We start from the raw sequence: 20,577 nt of genomic DNA on the forward strand, positions 1-20,577 counted from the left end.
AACTATTAAAAGTAAAAAAGAAAAATATATATATATATTAAAGAATAAATGAAAGCATTAACAAAATTAAGCCAAAAGAAAAAGAAGTAAAAAAAAAAATGCCAATCAAATACAACAAAAACATATCTTTAAATTAAAATGAATGAAAAAAACAAGAAGTTAAACGCTAAACAAAGTTAAGAAAAATATGGAACGTTTTTATAAAATCGAAAAGTCGAAGATGTAACAAAAATATATACTTTTTAAAATTTATTTCTGTTTAAATGTTGTGTAATTTTATTTTTTCTGTGATTTTGTCCCTATTTTTGTGTTCTTTAATATTATGATATATGTTTTGTTTTGTGTGTATGTGTTTGTATTGTGTTTAAATGTTCCTGATTTTCTCGTTTGTTGACTTTTCCTATACATTTTTACCCACCTAATCTATTTTTATCTGTTAGTTAGAGATTTTAATTATTTTATATTAGAGTGTGACGTGTTTATTTTAAGTTTTTTGGATTATTATTGTAACGGTTGTATTCTAGTAATATTGATTATAGTTGTTAGTATTATTATTATTTTTATTTTTTTATATTCAGTTTAGTTTTTCTTTATTTTTTTTTTTTTGTTGTTGTTGTTTATTATAATTTTTTGTATCTAAAAAATCTCCTCGGATGTACTTATTCTTTATTTTACTTTTTGTATATGTTAAGTATTTGAAACTATTTAATTCTTTCTGTTTATTTTAGTTAATTGGTTTTATTTAGTGTAAATTTATAAAGATTATACTCAATATACTATTTTTTATGATTACAGTGTTAACATTATTTTTAATTCATGGTTCATCATTTTTATTATTATTTGTGTAAAAAAATATTTTTTTATATCAACTTATAGGTATTTACTTAATATTAGTTTTATAACTATTTGTAAATGACCGTGGATGTAATATCTTTTTCCAAAATACATTGATTGATAAATAAGCCACAAGAAAGCAAAAACGTTTTTCTTAAAGAGTTTAAACAAAACTAAACCAACAAAAAAACCAACTTTTCAAGCATAACAAACAACGGCTTTGTTGACAGGAAAATGAAAATTAAATTTTTAATTTATTGGTTGAGCCATTTCAAGCATTCTAAAACATTTTCAAGCATTCTTCAACGTTATTAAAAAAACAATATTTGCCGAAATTTACCGACATCATTTTACCGGTAAATCGGTAAAACAATTTTAACGATTAACGGTAAATTTTCGGTAAAAGCTCAACCCTAGTATTAAAATAAAATGTGACTTTCTTAAAGGTGGGAGGGTGTTGAAAAGTGTCACCAAATATTACATCATGGGGCAGGGGTAGCTACAGTGTTAAATGACAAAAGTAATGTATCACTTATCCTATGTTGAAATAGCAAATTTATAAAAAAGGTTTAAATTTATAGATGTACTTTGTTTAAAAATCATGTCACATAAGGGAGGATAAAATTTCAAAAAATGTCACATAGTTGTGGGGCAGGTGGGGGTAGGGATTCTGGAAAGAACTAAAAAATATATTATTTAAACAGCCTATTAAATGATTATTCCTGTTTTTTATAAAGGTTATCAAAATGAAATAAAGCAAATAAAAGTAAAAATAAAGACATTAATGAGTTATAAAGTGTGAATATAAAATAAATGACATACAAATATACATCCGGAAATAGTAATAAAAGTTTTATGTTTAAATTCATGTTCATTAAAGTTTTTTTTACACAATTACTATGTGGTATGTTTACTTTATATGGCAGCACAAAATAAAAATGTGAAATAGCATGGCCTACTATAAGTACACGGCCGGGTTTGTTGGTTTTTACGGAAAAAATTAGGAGGCCAGTTTTATTTGCTGTAATAAACGATATCTTTAAACAGAAGGCTTTGTTTTTCTTGTTATATATAAATTTTTTTGATTATATATGAATTTTATTATGAGTTTAGTTATGAGGAACTTATTAATTTTGATGTTTTAAATAAGATTTTAATTAAGTAACAATATAAATACAATATTTAAATTAGACACACTTATAACAGCTTGTCGCTTTTGAGATATGATTATTTTTATTGTGCTTCAAAAATATAAGAATTACTTTTATTTTCAAACCTAGAATTCTTAATACAATGCCAAACAAGTGTGCAGTGATACACTGTTGCAGTGGATACAAAAGTAAATCATCAAATACAAATGTGAATACTCTAAAATTGACTTCAGAAACAACAGTTTATAACAAAGAAAATTGTGTTTTTGCGTTTCCTGATGCTCTTAAAAGACCTGAGTTAAGAAAAAAATGGATTAAGTTTGTTAATAGAAAAAATTGGTTTCCTACAGAACTTTCAGGTGTTTGTAGTGCACACTTTGATCCAAAATTTCTAAAGCACGGTGTTAGAATGACTCTTATTTATGATCTTCATCCGATACCAACTATTTATTCAAATGATGCAATAAAAAATTCCACCTTCTCTGTTATTATCTATTCCAGGTCCATCAAGAAAATCTCCAACTAGATGTGTCACAAGCATTCAAGATGAATCAGATATTTTTATGGAAAAAGATTCTATTAAAGACCTAGAAATGTTAAATTCATCTTCAAGTCCTGTTGGCATTATTTTTCAAATGTTTTATATTATCGTATTTTTAATGTGGCATCTATTAATAATGCTCCCTGTATTGAATCAATACAAGTCGATTCTACTTTGCATGTTAAGTTGCATCACAATAGATGTCAAATTCCTCTTTCGAAGTGGTTTAAGCAAAACCAATATTTAAAAATATTAGCATATTAGAAAACCTTGCATCATATATGCGTATTTTTGTTGCAGAAAAAAAAAAATATACTATTTTAGATGAAATTCATAGTATCCAATATTATAAACCGAAAGGCAGGAAACCATATTCATCTGAAGTTCTTCGTTTTTCATTATTACAACGCTATACTTCAAAGCAAGCATACATTCAATTACAAGAAAAAATACCTTTACCGTCATTGTCAGTTTTGAAAAAATTAGCAGCTGGAGGAATTGAACCCTTAAAAGCTATTAAGTTATTTTTGGAGGAAAGAAAAGTAGACCCAGACTGTATTTTAATGTTGGATGAAATGTATTTACAGAAATGTAGTGAGTATAGTAGCGGTAAATATGTTGATTTGGATAAAAATGGTAACTTTTTCAAAAGTATCCTTGTTTTTATGGTTGTGAGTTTAAAAAATTCTATCCCGTATGCCATAAAAGTCTTGTCCACAAACAAAAATAAATGGAGATACAGTTTTCCTTGAAATTAAAGAAAGTTTGTCTGTTTTGAAATTAGCAGGATTTAATGTACGTTCAATAGTTGCAGACAATCATTCGACAAATGTATCAGGATATGGACAGTTGATAAAAAGCTTCGGAACTGGTAAATCTGAAGAAGATCATTTTATTGTGTACGAAGAAAAAAAAATTTACTTCATGTATGATAGTGTTCATCTCTTAAAAAATATTCGAAATAATCTACTTAATTCTAAGCGATTTATATTCCCTGTTTTCCATTTTGATGGACTTTATGATCTTATTTCAATTACTGCTGGTGAAATATCTTGGCATCTTCTCCATAAGACTAACGAAAAAAACTTATGAAAAACTTAGTGCTAATTTACGTAAGGCACATAAACTGACATTTTAAACTTTACATCCAGGAAATGATAAGCAAAGTGTTCCTCTTGCTTTGAATGTTTTTCATAAAACAACGTCAGCTGCCATTAAAAGTTATTTACCACAAGATTTATCTGCAGCTTTTAATAGTTGGTGGTTAGCTATTAATAGTTGGTGGTTAATATCGAATTCAAAGTCAAAATATTCAAATAACTAAATTGGTTATGCAGTTGCGAGGGAAGATAAAAAACCTGAATTCTCACGTTATTTTTCGAAGCGGAATTATGAACGGCAAATAAAACAGTTAAAGGAGTGTGGAAAGTTTACTCTTAGCAAGCAAACAGCAAATGCTATGATAAAAACATTAAAAAGTTCTGCTGATTTGTGTGATCATTAACTCAATGAAGGTTATACCTACATTTTAACAAGTCGTTTCCAAAGTGACCCTCTAGAACGTCGATTTTCAAAATATAGACAAATTAGTGGAGGTCGTTTTCTTGTTGGTTTACGTGAAGTTGAATCTTCTGAGAAAATACTTCAAATTAAATCTCTAATAAAAGAAAATATAAACTACTGGGATTTAAATCTTAAACCAGAGGCAAGTCCAGATCTTTCATTAGAGATTTAATTTGAAATCGATTTTGAAAATGATTTTGAAGAGATTGATTTAGACGATGACAGCAAGGAGGTGGCAACATACATTGCAGGATTTATTATGAAAAAAAACTCTAAAAAATTTGTTTGTTCTGAATGTGAAGCATTATTAAATCATGAGAAGGTCATCATTTGTGTTGAGTATACAAATTTGCTCTCTAGAGGGGGGCTTCAATTACCTGGAAAATATCTTACATCATGTATATCCCATTGCTTTGCTAAACTAGATTTAGCTCAAGAAAATTTATTTTAAAATGCTGATAATATCAAATATGCTGCAAGAAAGCTCCTAAATCTTGGAAGAGGAGGGATCTTCATGTGTCCTCAGCATTTTAATAATGCTATAATATTTATTAATAATATAATTATAAACATATACTTTAACAACAAGCAAATAATTATCAATGGTGGAAAAAGAAAAGACGAGATTGTTGCTTTTAAATCAAAGAGAACAAAAAGAAAGCATAATGATTAATCTATTTCTTGTTGTTAATTTCACAGTATTTTAAAATTTATTGTGATTTAATGAATGTTTATATACTTAAAATGAAAAAGAATTTTAAACAGTTGTTTATTTGTTTTAATAATTTATATTTTTATTATTCCACCATTTTCTATGAAAACTCAATAATTACAAAAAAAAAAAAAAAAAACTGGCCTCCTTTTTTTTCCGTAAAAACCAACAAACCCGGCCGTGTATTTATAGTAGGCCATGGAAATAGTTATTATAGCAAATAATATTTTTTTTATGTCCCCAATAATTATTTTTTATATTTTAGCCAGGAAGTTGCGGAAAACATGACAGAAGTTGCAGAAAACATTTGGAAACCATACCCATTACTCCTCATACAAGGTAACTCTCTCTAATTCTCACTAATCTATTTAAAAAGTGCTTGACAGTTTTTAAGCTTTCTGGAAAATGGCATAACTTCAATTTTTAAAAACTCCGGTGAACATTTTGACCCTCCAATCATAGTCTAATCAGTCTTCATTTTGTTATTAGCAAGATCTTTGAGACTTTGATCAACAAATTATTTACATCACATATAAGTATCTTACTGTAAGAAAATCAATACAGTTTCAATGCTCTACTTCTAACTGCTGTGACTGAAAGACTTTATTGTACAGTATATAGAAGTGGAGAGGCTAAGGGTATTGCTCTTTATATCTAAAGAATCGGATCAGATTGGGGTTGCTGGTTTCTTCCATAAGCTTGTTTCGTATGGCGTAGCTAAGGAAGTTTTAGAAACTATCAAATAGAAGGCCATTACCCTTCTTTATTTCCAGTAACTTCGAGGGTACCTCAGGTTCTATCTTTGGTCCTGTTTTGTTTCAAATCTCAATTAATGTTGCCGACAATCTTACATCTAAAGTAGCTCTTGCTACTGATGACTCAAGTTTATACTGATTTCTTGACAAAAAATCATTTTTTTATCGAACAGGCAGTCGATGTTGTATCTGATTTCACTTCAGTAACAGATTGGGGCTGTAGGGGCATGTAAATTGTTTTCTTGCTTTACTCTTTTGTAGTAGTAAGTCCCAACTTAGTAGTAGTTATTTGCAACTTTTTGGTGAGTAAATTAGAATAACATAAAAAATAATAACCGCACTCTTCGATGTTTCTTTAAAATCGAATTCCAATATTGGCAAAAGAAATACTGTAGAACTCATCTAATGTACGATTTGCCATTGTAATATAATATTACAATAGTGAAATTACAAAAAAAAAAGTTAGGCCGATAAAAAATAGTCTTTTTCAGAATAGAGGTCTAACGCTATTAAATTTTTTAAACGTAAAAACTCTAAGAAGTGAATAGTTTTTTAGTGAGAAAAATGACAAATATCAGGGTTTTAAGTGCATTTTTCAAAACTTTAACTATAAGTTAGACTCTTTACTTAAATGAATTTTTTTATTGAATAATTACAATCCTTAAGCATCTGCAATTGAAATCTGAAAATTCAGATGTGGTGCAAAAGTGCCCATTTTCTTATTTGTTAAATATAATACTCTTATTAGAAAAACTAAACTGTTATTAAGCAAATATTTTAATTTAATACCCCTCCCAGTCCGTCTCCCAGAACGAAGGCGTATCAATAGAAGCGAGGTACAAAAAATGCTACAAATCGCTTGTTGAGTGCTACATAAAATAAACTAATAAAACTTGGCGGGTGCTTAAAAAATGTTAACTTATGGATAGGAATTGATTAGAAAAAGGTAAGAGTTCATCTTTAACATTTGATGACAATCTTTGTAAAACAAATACAGATTTTATATAAATGCCGTTAGCTTAATATCTTTTTTTATATATTTTATTGTTAAACATTATTATATATATATAATATATATATATTATATATCGGCACATTATTATAAAGCTTTTATAATTATTTTGTGAGATTTTTTTGGTGCCTAATATTTTTTGATTTTTTTATATTTTTAAATTCTTTTGGTGGGCCAAGACCCGGGTAAATTGCATTAAGGAAAAATACAATTTAATCAAGCGTTTACAAGTGTGTTTGCATCAGTGCTGTTTATTACAAAAAATTTGCGCTAAACCCGATTCAGTTATCTTATCGAAATCAAATTTACTGAAAAACATATCTTAATGCAAGAATTGCTTAATGTAGGGCGATGATTTGAAGGGAAACTATGAAGGAGACTTACTACTAGCTGTTTCATAACTTTATTAATTATTATGTTGTAATTAAAAAAAAAAAAATTCGTTACTAGCTATAATCAGTAAAATACGGGTCTTGGTAAGTCTATTTATATATAGTAAGTCTACAACATCGTCTATTTCTATACTTATTAACTTCAATTTTTTCACTTAAAAGTAAAAAATATCTGAAGCATACATGACACCTGCGTAACACTTCTTCCGATGGTTTTGGAAAGTATGAATATACGGTGGCTGCAAATTCAGCCACTTTAAGCGAGTATAAATTGCTTCTACGGCTGAAAATTAACGATTTTTCGAAATTCCTGCACATTCTATGAGCCTTTTAATTGGAAATTTAAAGAGACCGATAGTTTCATATCTAACTTCTGTAAAGTTACTTTTTATCCTGTGAGGCTTAGGGGCTGTTATGTTATGTTAGGCAAACGTGTTAGGGCTTTTTTGTTTCTAGGCCTCTGCCATCGTAAATATTTGCAACGCCTCCTCGTTTGGCAATGATTTTCAAATGTCTGATAAAAATTTTTTCTCATCTTACACTCAGTTTTAATTTTACTATTACAAATCTCAATTTAGTTAATCAATTTGTTATTTCCAATAAAGTTTGTACATCACTTCATTATCGTAAGTCGAAATGATGGCACTTATGCAGAGGAACTGAATTCAACTGAACTTTTTATTAAAATCATTATTAGTAACATATATCAATATATATATGTATATACATATATCTATATATATATATATATATATATATATATATATATATATATATATATATATATACATACATATATATATACATTTATATATATATAAATATATATGTATATATATATAAATATATATATATATATTTACGTATTCATATATGCGTTTATATATATATATATACGTATTTATACATATACATATTTATATACATATATATATGTATATGTATAAATACATGTATACGCATATATGAATACGTAAATACATATATATATATATATATATATAAATATGTATATATATATATATATATATATGAAAATATATTTATATATATATATATATATATATATATATAGATATATATATATACATATATATATACATATATATACATATCTATATTATATGTATATATATACGTATATATATGTATATGTATATATATATAAATATGTATATATAAATATATATATATTTATATATATATCTATATATATCTATATAAATATATTTATACCCAGTAAACACCGTACGATGGCCCTTTATTGGGCCAACCATTTTTTTGAACATATATAATGGACCATTGTATGCCATCATTTTGCCACATTTGCCGTGGCTTTGCGTTTGTCGGCTTCCATTAGCAGCTGAAATAGAAGCCTGAATACCGGCCGACTTATTTGGGAATGTATTGGGCCAAGATTGGCTAATGATTATAAACCAGTTGATGCGATAAAGTTAGGTATTTTAAATATGGCGCACATTTTCGCTTAACACAGTCATTTTGGACTAGTTTTATTGAAAACAAGTTATTATTATTATTGTTATAGAACGGTAGTTAGTTTAAGTCATATTCAATTTCAAAGTACTGTGCTGTGCAAAAGTCATTATAACAGCGTCGAAAACAAGCTTACAGTGCATTTAAAACGCCATAGGGTCCTGCCATCTAGCGAATACTTCATAACTATTTATTAAAATGGTTGCTTCAGCAGCTGACTTTGTTTTTAAACACATTTTGTGTTATTTTATAATATTTATCCATTTTTATCGGGTTTTCTCGTCGCGATCGTTGAATTTTCAATTTTTGGCGATTTAGCAGGTATGTTAAAATTTATTTCTAAACTATTGTTTAGTTTAGTAATTGTAATTTAATGACATTTCATGCAGTTTTATAGTATTTTACTTATGGATTTATGTGGAAAGCATGAGATTTTGGTTTTTTTAGCCCATAAAATTGTTTTTTAATATCATGTAACAAAGTTGGAATTTTTGGTCAATAAAATTTAAAAATTGTCATATTCTGTAGAAATAACAATTGTAATAACATGATTTATTATGTATTTCATTTTTATACTATTGCACTTTTAACATTTATCACTTCTTTTTATTATTTTATATTATTTAAAAATTTTGTTTACATTTTTCAGACATGACTCCGTATAGAAAGATGACGATGGAACAGAGATGTGAGGTGTTGGCGAAGGTTTAAGGAGGGATATTCGTATTGGAGGGTGGCACAAATAATGAAAATCCACTACCTGACTGTATTTGGAATTGTGAGAAAGCATGCCGCAACCAACTACGTACGCGATCTTCCCAGGGACTGCCGGCCAATAAAGACCACGGTCAGAAAGGATCGGATGTTAGTTCGTATGAGTATGAAAAATCGTCAAATGACATCATCGGACAGGAAACAGTCTGCAGTGGACATACCTACAAGCACAGTCAGAATGAGACTCCTGAAGGCCGGTCTACAAGGTTGTGTAGCGGCCAAGAAACCTCTTTTTACTGTTGCCCACAAGAAAGCTCAATTGATTTTTGCGCGACGACATAAGGACTGGTGTGTTGAGGAGTGGAAAAGGGTGTTGTGGAGCGATGAAAGCCCATTCCAGATGTTTTGTGGGGCTAAAAAGGCTTATGTAAGAAGGAAAGCCGGGGAAAAGTTCATCCCACAGTGCATTGTTCCAACAGTTAGGCACGGGGGAGGTTCCATAATGGTTTGGGGTTGCATGTCCTGGGCAGGGTCCTCGAGAACTGTATGCTGCCATCAGACAATTTGCTTTTTGGCAATGGAGAAGAGTTCCTGTTCCAACAGGACAATGTTCCTTGCCATAAAGCAAGGCTAGTGACTGCATATCTGGATGATCATGATATACGGGTACTGAACTGGCCAGCCCAGAGTCCAGACCTCAACCTCATAGAGCACCTGTGGGAAATAATGTTTAAACACTTGCAAGGAGCTAACCCTAGCAATAAGAATGCACTTTGGGCCCATTTACAGAACATATGGAATGATATTTCACCAGCTGCTGTTCAGAACTTGATTAGCTCTATGCCCCGTAGGATCAAGTTGCGGCCGTGGCGCAGTGGTTAGAACGCTTGCTTTATAAGCAGGAGATCCAGGTTCGAAACGAGCTCTAGACATATTTTCGCGACACGGTAAGGAAGGAGGCGTGAACTTCCTGGTTAAATGCACTTCCGCGGTGCTCTGTGACAAGACCGTTAGGACTTCTTGGGGCACCTAAAAAAAAAAAAAAAATAAAAAAAAAAAAAAAAAAAAAAGAAGTCTGTCATCAAATCAAGGGGTGGGCAGACAAAGTATTAATAAACTGTGTAATTTTAAATTGTATGAACAGTTGCAATAAAAAAAAAAAATCCAAATCAATTGTTTTTAGTCGTTTTTATTTGTAACGCTACAAGAAAATAGAAAAAAACCTTAAAAATATTACTGTTATAATGACTTTTGCACAGCACTGTATACGTATCTGAATTGTACACATATTTTTTCTTTATAGTTTTATTTTATTAACATTTAAGCTTTCATAAGATTTATATAACTTACATAATAAGGGATTTCAACAGATCATGGATACTGAGCCATCATATTGGTCAAAGAGAAGAAAAGTAATTAAATCTGTCAACAAAATTATGTCCGATGTCGATACAGAATTTTCTTACTCTAACAATAATACAGCTTTAAGAAAAGATAGTGTTATATCTCATGCCTGCTATTCTTTTAATGACATAGTGGGGCAAAAAGATGATCATCTTGTTTGTAATTAATGTTTATTAGATCGCTTTTCTCCAATGCTTGATAACTCCAAATTTAATAACGATTCTGAGTTAAATATGCCTGATTTAGTTTCAATAGATGGAGAAAATTTGAATGAAGATAGTAATTATGATGAATTTGTAACAAATAATTGGGAAATGTTTATGAAACAGGATACAGTTGAATCCATTGATGTAGAGTCATTGTCGGGTGATAGCAGTGATGAAAGTGATATCAGTGAGGAAATTGAACCTGATATTGAAAACAAAGAAAAAGAGCTATCATTTGATTTGGGAATGTGGGCAGCATCATTTTCTATTACTATGGTTGCAGTATCTTCACTTTTGGATATACTTAGAGTGTTGCACCCATCACTTCCAAAAGATCCGCGAACATTACTACAAACACCTAGAACAAGCACTGTCAAAACAATTGAAGGGGGCTCCTATTATCACTTTGGTATTGTTAAATCATTGCAACACATAAATCTTTTGCCACATTTTTTCACAAGTTCTGAAACTATCAATTTCTCTACAAATTAATATTGATGGATTACCCTTACAGAAGTCAAGTACTCAGCAATTTTGGCCAATTCTAGGAAGAGTGTCGATTCCATTTTTAAGTAATCCTTTTTTTGATTGGCTTATTTTGCGGTCAAAGTAAACCAGTTAACTTGAATGAATATTTAAAAGAATTCATTGAAGAAATATTAGAATTGGAAAATAATCCTGTTAAAATTGATGTGGATGGTAAAAAATACTCTGTTAACTTTGGTATATCCTGCTTTGTATGTGATACTCCTGCAAGGGCATATATAAAACAAAGTAAAGGGCATATTGGATATTACAGTTGTGATAAGTGTATCCAAAAAGGGGAATGGCACTTATGGCAATTAAGGTTACATTTCTTAAAACTGATGCTCCGCTTAGAACTGACCATTCTTTTAATGATATGATAGATGCTAATCGACACATTGGAGATACTCCACTTAAAAAATTGTCTATTGGAATGGTTACTCAGTTTCCACTTGATTTTATGCATTTAGTGTGCCTTGGAGTAATGAAAAGGATTTTGATGTTTTTAATAGAAAACCCTGTTAGCGATGGAATAAGATTAGGAAAGGCATCTATTAATGGCATCAGAGAGATTAGTAGAATTTAAAAGTCTTACTCCTTGTGAGTTTTCTAGACAATGTCGGCCTTTAAGTGACATAGAGCGTTGGAAAGCAGTGGAATTTAGTCAATTTTTATTATACAGTGGTATTGTTGCACTTAAAAGAAATCTTTCGAAATCTGTATATAACAATTTTCTTTTGTTTTTTGTTGGCATACACTGTTTAGCCAGTTCAGATCTTAACCAAAGTCATGCTGATTATGCATAATCTAACTTAAAAGCCTTTGTAAAAAATGCTATTAAAATATATGGCAGAGGTTTCATTAGCTACAATGTACACAGCTTAATACACATTGCAAGTGATGTTAAAAGATTTGGATCTCTTTATTACTACTCTGCATTTCCGTTTGAAAATTTTCTAGGGCATTTAAAGCGTTTAATACGTAAACCTCATTTACCACTTCAACAGGTTATCCGGCGTATATCTGAAAGAAATGGATCAATTATAAGAAACTCTTATAAATGTATGAAGGAAGGCATTCCCAGAAAGCTACATGAATATGGTCCTATTGTTTTTAGAGAACAAACAGAGTGTCTACAGTATCAAGAAATTACTTTAAATGGAATTTTTTACTCTACCTCAACAGGCAACAATTGCATTAAAATAAAAAATGACTTTTGTTTGATTTGTAACATATTAAAATTTCATAGTGATAATAGGCATTTTATTGTTTATGAAAAATTTCTAACTATTGAGCCTTTCTTTAGATATCCTGCAAATTCTTTTGAATGTTTTGATATAGTAAAGGTCTCTAATTTATCATGTCAGTGTAAATCTGCCACAACAGATGAAATACAGAAAAAATATGTTATACTACCACACAAGTCCAAATTTGTTTGTATTCCTTTATCTACGAAGCATCAAATACATAAATATTAAACTGTATTTTTTTTGGTGGTTTTATATATATTTTTTTCTGTTTTTATACAAGATATTTATATGAAAAAATAATTTTATTATTACTGGAATAAAATTTATAAATAAATTTATTTGAAAATAAATGACTTATTTCACTTGAACATAATACACGTAATGTAAAAATTTGTTCAGCAGATTTTTTTAATGATCTTTTATTGATACTTTGAATGTAGAATATATTATATAAAGAATTATGTAGAATGAAGAATGTATTAATTTTAAAATTTTTTTGCAGTTGAAAGTACTTGATAAAACAAATTGAAGTCCATTTTATCTGAAGATGCGCTTTTCTAGTTTTGAATTAAGTCAGGAAAAACAGGCGGAAAAGTCAGGGAAATCCATCATAAATTATTGGAAGACCTGATTAACAACCCAGACAGTCTCCCGCTAGCGGCCCAATGCTGGCCCAGTTATGCTTGCGACTACGGCGCGATGGCGGCCGTCGATCACAGGCCTGCATCGAAACGGCCAATGGGCCAGCATTGGCCCGCTTGCCTTAAGCCAGCGTTGGCCCGGAATTGTTCGCCAGCACTGGTCTTCGATCGTTTGCCAGCACTGGCCCGGAATCGTTCGGCAGCACTAACATTTTATCGTTAGCCAGCACTGGCCCGAAATCGTTCACCAGCACTGCCCGCGATTGCTTGCCAGCACTAGCCCGTTATCTGTTACCAGTACTGATCCATGATCATTTTCCAACATTCGTTCGTGGTCGCGTGTCAGCATTAAACCGTTACTATCTTATACCCTAGCACGTTATTATTAGTCGTTTCTGTACAGATGTGTTATCGCACATAATTTAAACAAATAAGTATATTTCGAAACTTAAATTCAGAAAAAGAAATAAGTATTTTTGAAATTTATTGCTAACCAAAAAGTTGTTGATAAATAATAAAATTATTATTACAAAATGAAAATAAATTGAATATTTATTTTTTCAAGGAATTTTTTCGCTCCTCCCGAACTTTACGTCCGCCAATTCTATCACCGGAAGGCTGAAAATATCTTTTCAGCCAACGTTCGACCTCTTCTGCGGATGCGCCTGAAGTTAAATGATTTATTTTTACAGCACCTAAAAAGTGTGAATACATTGTATATATAGGATATATTTACATACACATTAGTAAATGATTAAACTTATTCACACAAATACATATTTTTATGTATGTAAGTTGATTCGTGATTCAATAAACAACTTTTTTTAAATAGTCTACTGCTTATACTTAAATGTGTTCTAAATAATAAAATAACACTACATTTAAAGTTTTTTTTAAACAAAATCTTTTTTAGAAGTCGCAAAAGAACCGAATTCATAATATTATCGAGAAAAAATCAAAATAATACCAACCTAGATATAACCTAGATCAACCTAGATATAATAAATATAAAATAAAGATTAAAAAATTAACATCAACTTTTTTATGTTAGTTAAAATAACATTTTCTCATCTTTTTATGCAATAAATTTTGAAAAACGATTTACATTTAGAATTATTACTATTTTTGTACCAGCCAAAAATTTTTAAATCTTGTGTTTTAGTATATAAAACACATTTAGGGTTGAGAAGCGGACTATACATAAAAAAATCTGTTTTTTGAGTCACCCTAATATACATTTATACAAATGTTATATATAGAATGAAATTTCTTACCCAATGAATCTTTTTTTAATGGCATCGCTTTCAAAGCCAGTTTATTGTTCGCACCGGACCAATTGATTTTCTTTTCTATATTGGGACCAATCACCATTGGAATTAAATTCCAAATAATCCCCTTAACTGTTGAGCCACTCTGGAATGCCAATTTTCTGCTCTAAAATTTATATCATACATGATACATTGCATGATAACCAAATGCTTTTAAATTTAATATAAAAGTAACAAATTTTAACAGACTTTCATCAATAATTTTATAAAATTTTATTGATTGTAAAATACTTCATACTGTAAATACTAAATAAAAATAATTTTAAAATGTTAAGTATAAGGAATTAATAATGTTTTAGAATAACTACAGCTAGATACACAAAGGTTGGACTTGCTAAAATAAATGTTACTACATATAAAAGCATAAAATTGTTATATAACTCAATTGGAAGCACATTATGTAAAACAACTACACCTGTATACAACAAAAACTGGCGATATTCTGTTGCCTTCCCTCGTATATATATATATATATATATATATATATATATATATATATATATACATATATATATATATATATATATATATATATATATATATATATATATATATATATATATATGTATATATATGTATATATATGTATATATGTATATATATGTATATATATATATATAAATATATATATATGTATATACATATATATACATATATATATATATATATATATATATATATATATATGTATATATATAAATATATATTAAAAAAAATAATTATTGATTTCATTATTGTTATTATAAATATAGTTATAATTATTTTTACAAAATGAGCAATAACTATTTTATACTTATTGTTAATTTTATAACTATTGTTATTAACTATATAATAGTTGTTAACAATAACTATAGTATAGTCTATATTAATAATAACAATGATGAAAATAATGATTTTATTATAAATTTATATATTGTATTTTATATATATTGTATTATCTTTTTATATATATATATAAAATTACATATTGTATCAGAATATTTTATTTTGTATTTTTATATATAGTAATAAGTATTAATATATAATAAATTAAACTAACAGAAAAGCAAAACAAATAATAATACTTAAAACTAAGTGGTTAGACTTCCCAACGTTACTATTAGGGATTAACTAGTAAATCATCATCTTGCATGAGTATTATAGAAGCTAATGTCAAAACATAGCTAACTTTTATACAAAACTACTTTAAATTATAGTAGTTAATTATAGTAATAGTATGTAATTATAGTATAATTGTTTTATTCTATAAATTATATTACTTAATTATAGTATAATGATGTGTGCTAGCTAGTTAATTTAATAATATCCTATATTTTGCAAATGTCAGCACATTATTATTCTATAATTGAGTAATATAATTTATAGTATAAAACAATTATACTTTAATTAAATAATATATATGAGTATATTATATATGTATAGTATGTAGTATAGTATAGTAATACTATACTATTAGTATAGTATAGTATGCAGAGTTATATACTCTACATACTCTAGTTCACTCATCAATATTCCATTAACAATGTATACGTTTCGCTCTTCTAATAATTATGCAAATTAGAATTTTAAATGATACATCCAATCTTTTTACAGTAGACTACTGTAGTAGTAAATACTACTGTAAGTATTACTGAGTAAGTAAGTACTGCTGAATAAGTAAGTACTGAGTAAGTACTACTGAGTAATAAATACTACTGTAAAAGTTTCGATTGAATTCTAATTAAAGTTGTATTACATCCGCATTTGTTAATGCTTTTAATAAAAAATTAAAATATATTGTTTAACGAAATATTTCTTGTAAAACTTTGGTTTCGCTTTTATGGTATCATCATGGATAACTTTAAATATTGGCAATATTGGTAATTTTGGCAAAACGACATTCGGCCAAAACTCTTTAGCTACCACAATCGGGCCAGTGCTGGCCCATAATCAAATGCCGTCGCAGTGGCTTGCGACTACTCGCCAGAGTTCTGGCATTTCGCCGCACGCCGCTGCGTCTCTTTGCGATGATTTACCATTCATAAAAAAGTTGTTTGAGTCGCTTGCCAGAGTCGCTTGCCAGAATCGCTAGAATTCTGGCACGGAGTCATGTGTTGTCTGGGAATCATTAAATTTATTATTTAAAATAAATTTCATGCCAATTTTTTTAATTTCAGATACTAATGTATTATTTAATTGAATTTGAGGATGGAGTTGCAGTGGTTCCTGATTGGTGGTTATTACAAGAATCAGCTACATGTTATTGGCCTCAGGGAATTGGTGCTACACAATGGTCAAAAAGGAAAAAGTTACCAATTCCTAATCACAAAGATTGGCCTCTTTATCCTTATATAAAAATATTGAAAATTGGAGGTATTTAATTTCTATATGTTTTTGAAAAGTTTTTATTATAAGATTGTTTTTCTGCACATTTTGATTTTCCAGACTATAAAAAGATGAAAAAGGCAGAGGCTAAATCTTTGCACTACAAGGATTTTTCTTCAAGTTGTTCGGAAATGAAAAATAATTTAAAGAGGAAAAAACTGCAAACACAATGGTATAGTACATCATATTTATTGTATATTTTTTAAATGTTAAGATTCCTAATGCAAATTAGAATTCTTAAGTAGAATATTTGTATTCGCTATTATTTACTTTACAATTTTATTAACATTTTATTTGCAATTTTAGGAGTCCTGACATAGCAATTGAGAAAAAGAAAAAAAAAGAAAATTCCAAAATTAAGAATAAGCAAAACTCACCAATCAGAAAATTCTAATTTTGACTCATCGGATAGTGAACATTTAGTACCACTTCTTCCCCCACCCCCATGCAGGCAGTTAACTTCCACCACCTACACAGATCGAACCCTCGTTAGCTAGTCCTAGCACAAACATAGCATCTTCAATTCGTAAGTTTTGCATTTCAATTATATTTTGGCATATATAGGTTGTTCAATTATATGTGCTAAAAGGTGTTTTTTTTTAAAATAGACCGCTTTTGTATTTTATTCTTTTTTCTATTTATCTTTCTATTACTCTAGTTGCAAAGTCTTTCAACTTTTTATAGCCCTAACACTAAAAATTATGCAAAAATAAAGGTTTTATGACTTTCATAATTTCTAGAGTCATTTTTGAGACTCAATATACCGTACAATTTCCTATAAATATAATTTATTGTTTTTGGATAGTTCCTGATTTAGTAAAACAAGCAGTGGCTGATGCTGTCCGACCATATTTTCAGAGTGTATTTAAACAGTTGGAGGAAATTAAGTTACAGTTACGTGTACAACGCCAAAAGCAAGTGGAAATCTTCCAGAAAACTTTATATTTCCGTTAAAAGAAATAGATGAACTGTTATAATTAAATAGGACTTTTTTGGAAAATAGTCTTTTATTATCAATATATAATATAAAAGTTAATTTTTTTTCTAAAAATTAAGTTAGTTTATTTTTTCTATTTGGAATTGACTACATTATAATAACGTTTGTACTTTCGTATAAACGTTATTTTCATATGCAATAGCTAATGATAAATGTTTATTTCTTTATAGGTTATTTTTTTGTTTCTAAATGATGGAAGTGGAAATAATAAATAATTATTCCTATATAGGTTATTTTTTTGTCTCTAATTGGAGGAAGTGGTCTTGATGACTGTTTAAGAAAAGTTACTAAGAAAATCTTGACAGCAAAACTATCATTGCTGTATAACCTTACAGGAAGAAAAGGAAAATTAGAGTTTGGTTATCTAATGAGTGTGGAAAATGTAGTATATGGTAGGCAAACTTATAAATAAAATTATTGTAAACAAATAGTTATATATAAGATAAAACTTATATTCTCATGATCGTCGTCATCATCATCATAAACATCATCATCGTTGTTATCATTTTTGTAATATAATTATTTTAAAGATCACAAAAAAATCTTTCCATCTGCTAATTATTGCACATTTTATTATGCAGATGCAGTAAAAAAAAGCTATCCAACATCAACAGCTAGTCAACTGGACAAAATACTTTCAAAATGGCTGTCAGGGTCTATTGATAGAGATGGACTAAAAAAAGCTCGAGGAAATAGTTCAAAAAGTCAATTAAGTTTTTACTTAACTCAAACTTGCTTTTGTTTTTTTATCTGTTTTTAATCTTATTTGTAATTTTAATATAACTATTATAAGTACAGTTTTCATTTCTAAATAAATGGTACAGTTAATAAATATGCGAACGTATGAATATATTAATTGTAATATTTAAGTGTTTGTTTATTTATTCATTAATATTAGTTATAATTAAATTATTGTTATAATTAAAGTAGCTTGATGATTTAATTTTTCATTCACTTTTATTGATTTTAGAAATTATAGATCTACCTACAATTTTAATTTTATGTCTTTAAAGGCATAAATATGTCAAATAATAAATATGTTGAAATATACTTTCAAAAGCAATCTAATTTTTTAATATAAAATGTATTTTTTACTATTGGGAAGACTAAATCATGTAAAATTAATTAGTCTTCTATCACAACACTTGTTATTTTGGCTCTCTCTTACTTACGTCATATTTAGTCCCAGTCGTCGGACTAAATTTACACTATTAGCGTGTAACATATAAATATTTCTTTGTGTATAGTTCCTGAAACAGTAAAGCAATCAATGGCTTAAGCTGTTCAGTCATTTTTTCTAAAGTGTGCTCAAGCAACTGGAGGAGTTGAAAGGTGATATTAATTAGCAGTGGCAGAAAGCCCCGTTAGACAAACCATGACGGCACCTTTTTCAGAAGCCTAGACTTTTTTCTTATTTTTCCATTCCAAGTGATAAACGATCTTCTGGAATTCAACCCGATTCTTATGGAAGATTATGAACAGTGATCCAGAACAGTAAGCTATTTTTTATTAAATTGTGGTTTTTATATCTCTATTTTAATAAATTGTGTAATAATTTTTTAATATAATCTGTTATATGATTTTAGAAATAAATATTTAATCGGAATAACTGACTTTTCCTTTTTCAATTTAGTCAATTTTTTTTAAAAAAAATGTTAATCGGAATAACTGACTTTTCCTTTTTCAATTTAGTCAATTTTTTTTAGTTTGTTGACCATTAAATTGGTTAAATATTTACTTCATATGCACGAGACTTTTCCTTGCTTTTAGAGGCAGGGGCCAGGGTCTCAATGAGAGGGATAAATTTGGGAATAGTTATTTGGGAACCGAATATCCGAACTGAATATATCCGGATCCATAACTCAAAATTAGGATACAGTTACCCAGGTAATCGGATCCAGATCTTGTTTCCGATTATGCTATACACATCTGGTGGTTCACATTTAGTAATGGTAGATTGAAGTTTTATTTTGATTGGTGTTTTCATTTTTTCTATATTTTGTTTATCTCTGTTTATTTTTATTATTTGTTTATGCAGGTGCAGTAAGAAAACTATCCCTTAGCGACGATTAGTCAACCGGACAAGACGCTGCCAAAACGGCTGTCATGGTCAATTCACATGGATGGCCTCATAATAATTCGCTGGGAGATGCGTAGAGGAAGACATTTAATTATTTTTTTATTTATTTCAAATGTAATGAAGTGTTTTTTATAATGTGTTTATTTTCTTGTTTACATTGTTAATTTTTTTTATTGGATGCTGTTTGAGAATATTGATTGAATAAACTTCTTTTATATGACTTATGACTGTCTTTTGAGTTTTATTTCGAACAAATCGACATTCCTTTTATTTTAAAAAGATTATTTTGAAAAGATATTTGTTAGCGTGGCAAGGATAATTGTATACAATTGTCACATTTAAGACACAACATTCCATTGTCACATTAAGACACAACAAGACCTTATAAGCCCTTGTTGCCAAAAAAAAAGGCGGTGTGAGTATATAAAGTGCCAAGAATAGCCAATATTAGGCTTGAATTGGCCAATATCGGGCTTTAATTAGCCAGTATTTGGCTTGGATTGGCCAACGTTGTGCCAGTATTAGCCTATATTTTCCATTCATGGTCGATGTTGGGCCATTATAAGCCAGTCAAAACCAATCATGGCCCAATATTGGAGCCATGATTCTGCCAG

The 20,577-nt window shown here is 28.8% G+C and overlaps 1 long non-coding RNA gene across 1 annotated transcript; it reads left to right on the top strand.

Annotated features, from left to right (window-relative positions):
- Nucleotides 1–16,939: 16,939 nt before the first annotated feature.
- LOC136084414 (uncharacterized) lies at nucleotides 16,940–20,187 on the top strand. The gene is made up of 5 exons (XR_010640552.1): nucleotides 16,940–17,058; nucleotides 17,193–18,275; nucleotides 18,465–19,377; nucleotides 19,654–19,835; nucleotides 19,922–20,187. It is a non-coding gene; the product is annotated as an uncharacterized LOC136084414 (long non-coding RNA).
- The last annotated feature ends 390 nt before the right edge of the window (nucleotides 20,188–20,577 follow it).

Source organism: Hydra vulgaris, chromosome 08 (assembly GCF_038396675.1).
Source record: "Hydra vulgaris chromosome 08, alternate assembly HydraT2T_AEP".
Lineage (NCBI taxonomy): Eukaryota > Metazoa > Cnidaria > Hydrozoa > Anthoathecata > Hydridae > Hydra > Hydra vulgaris.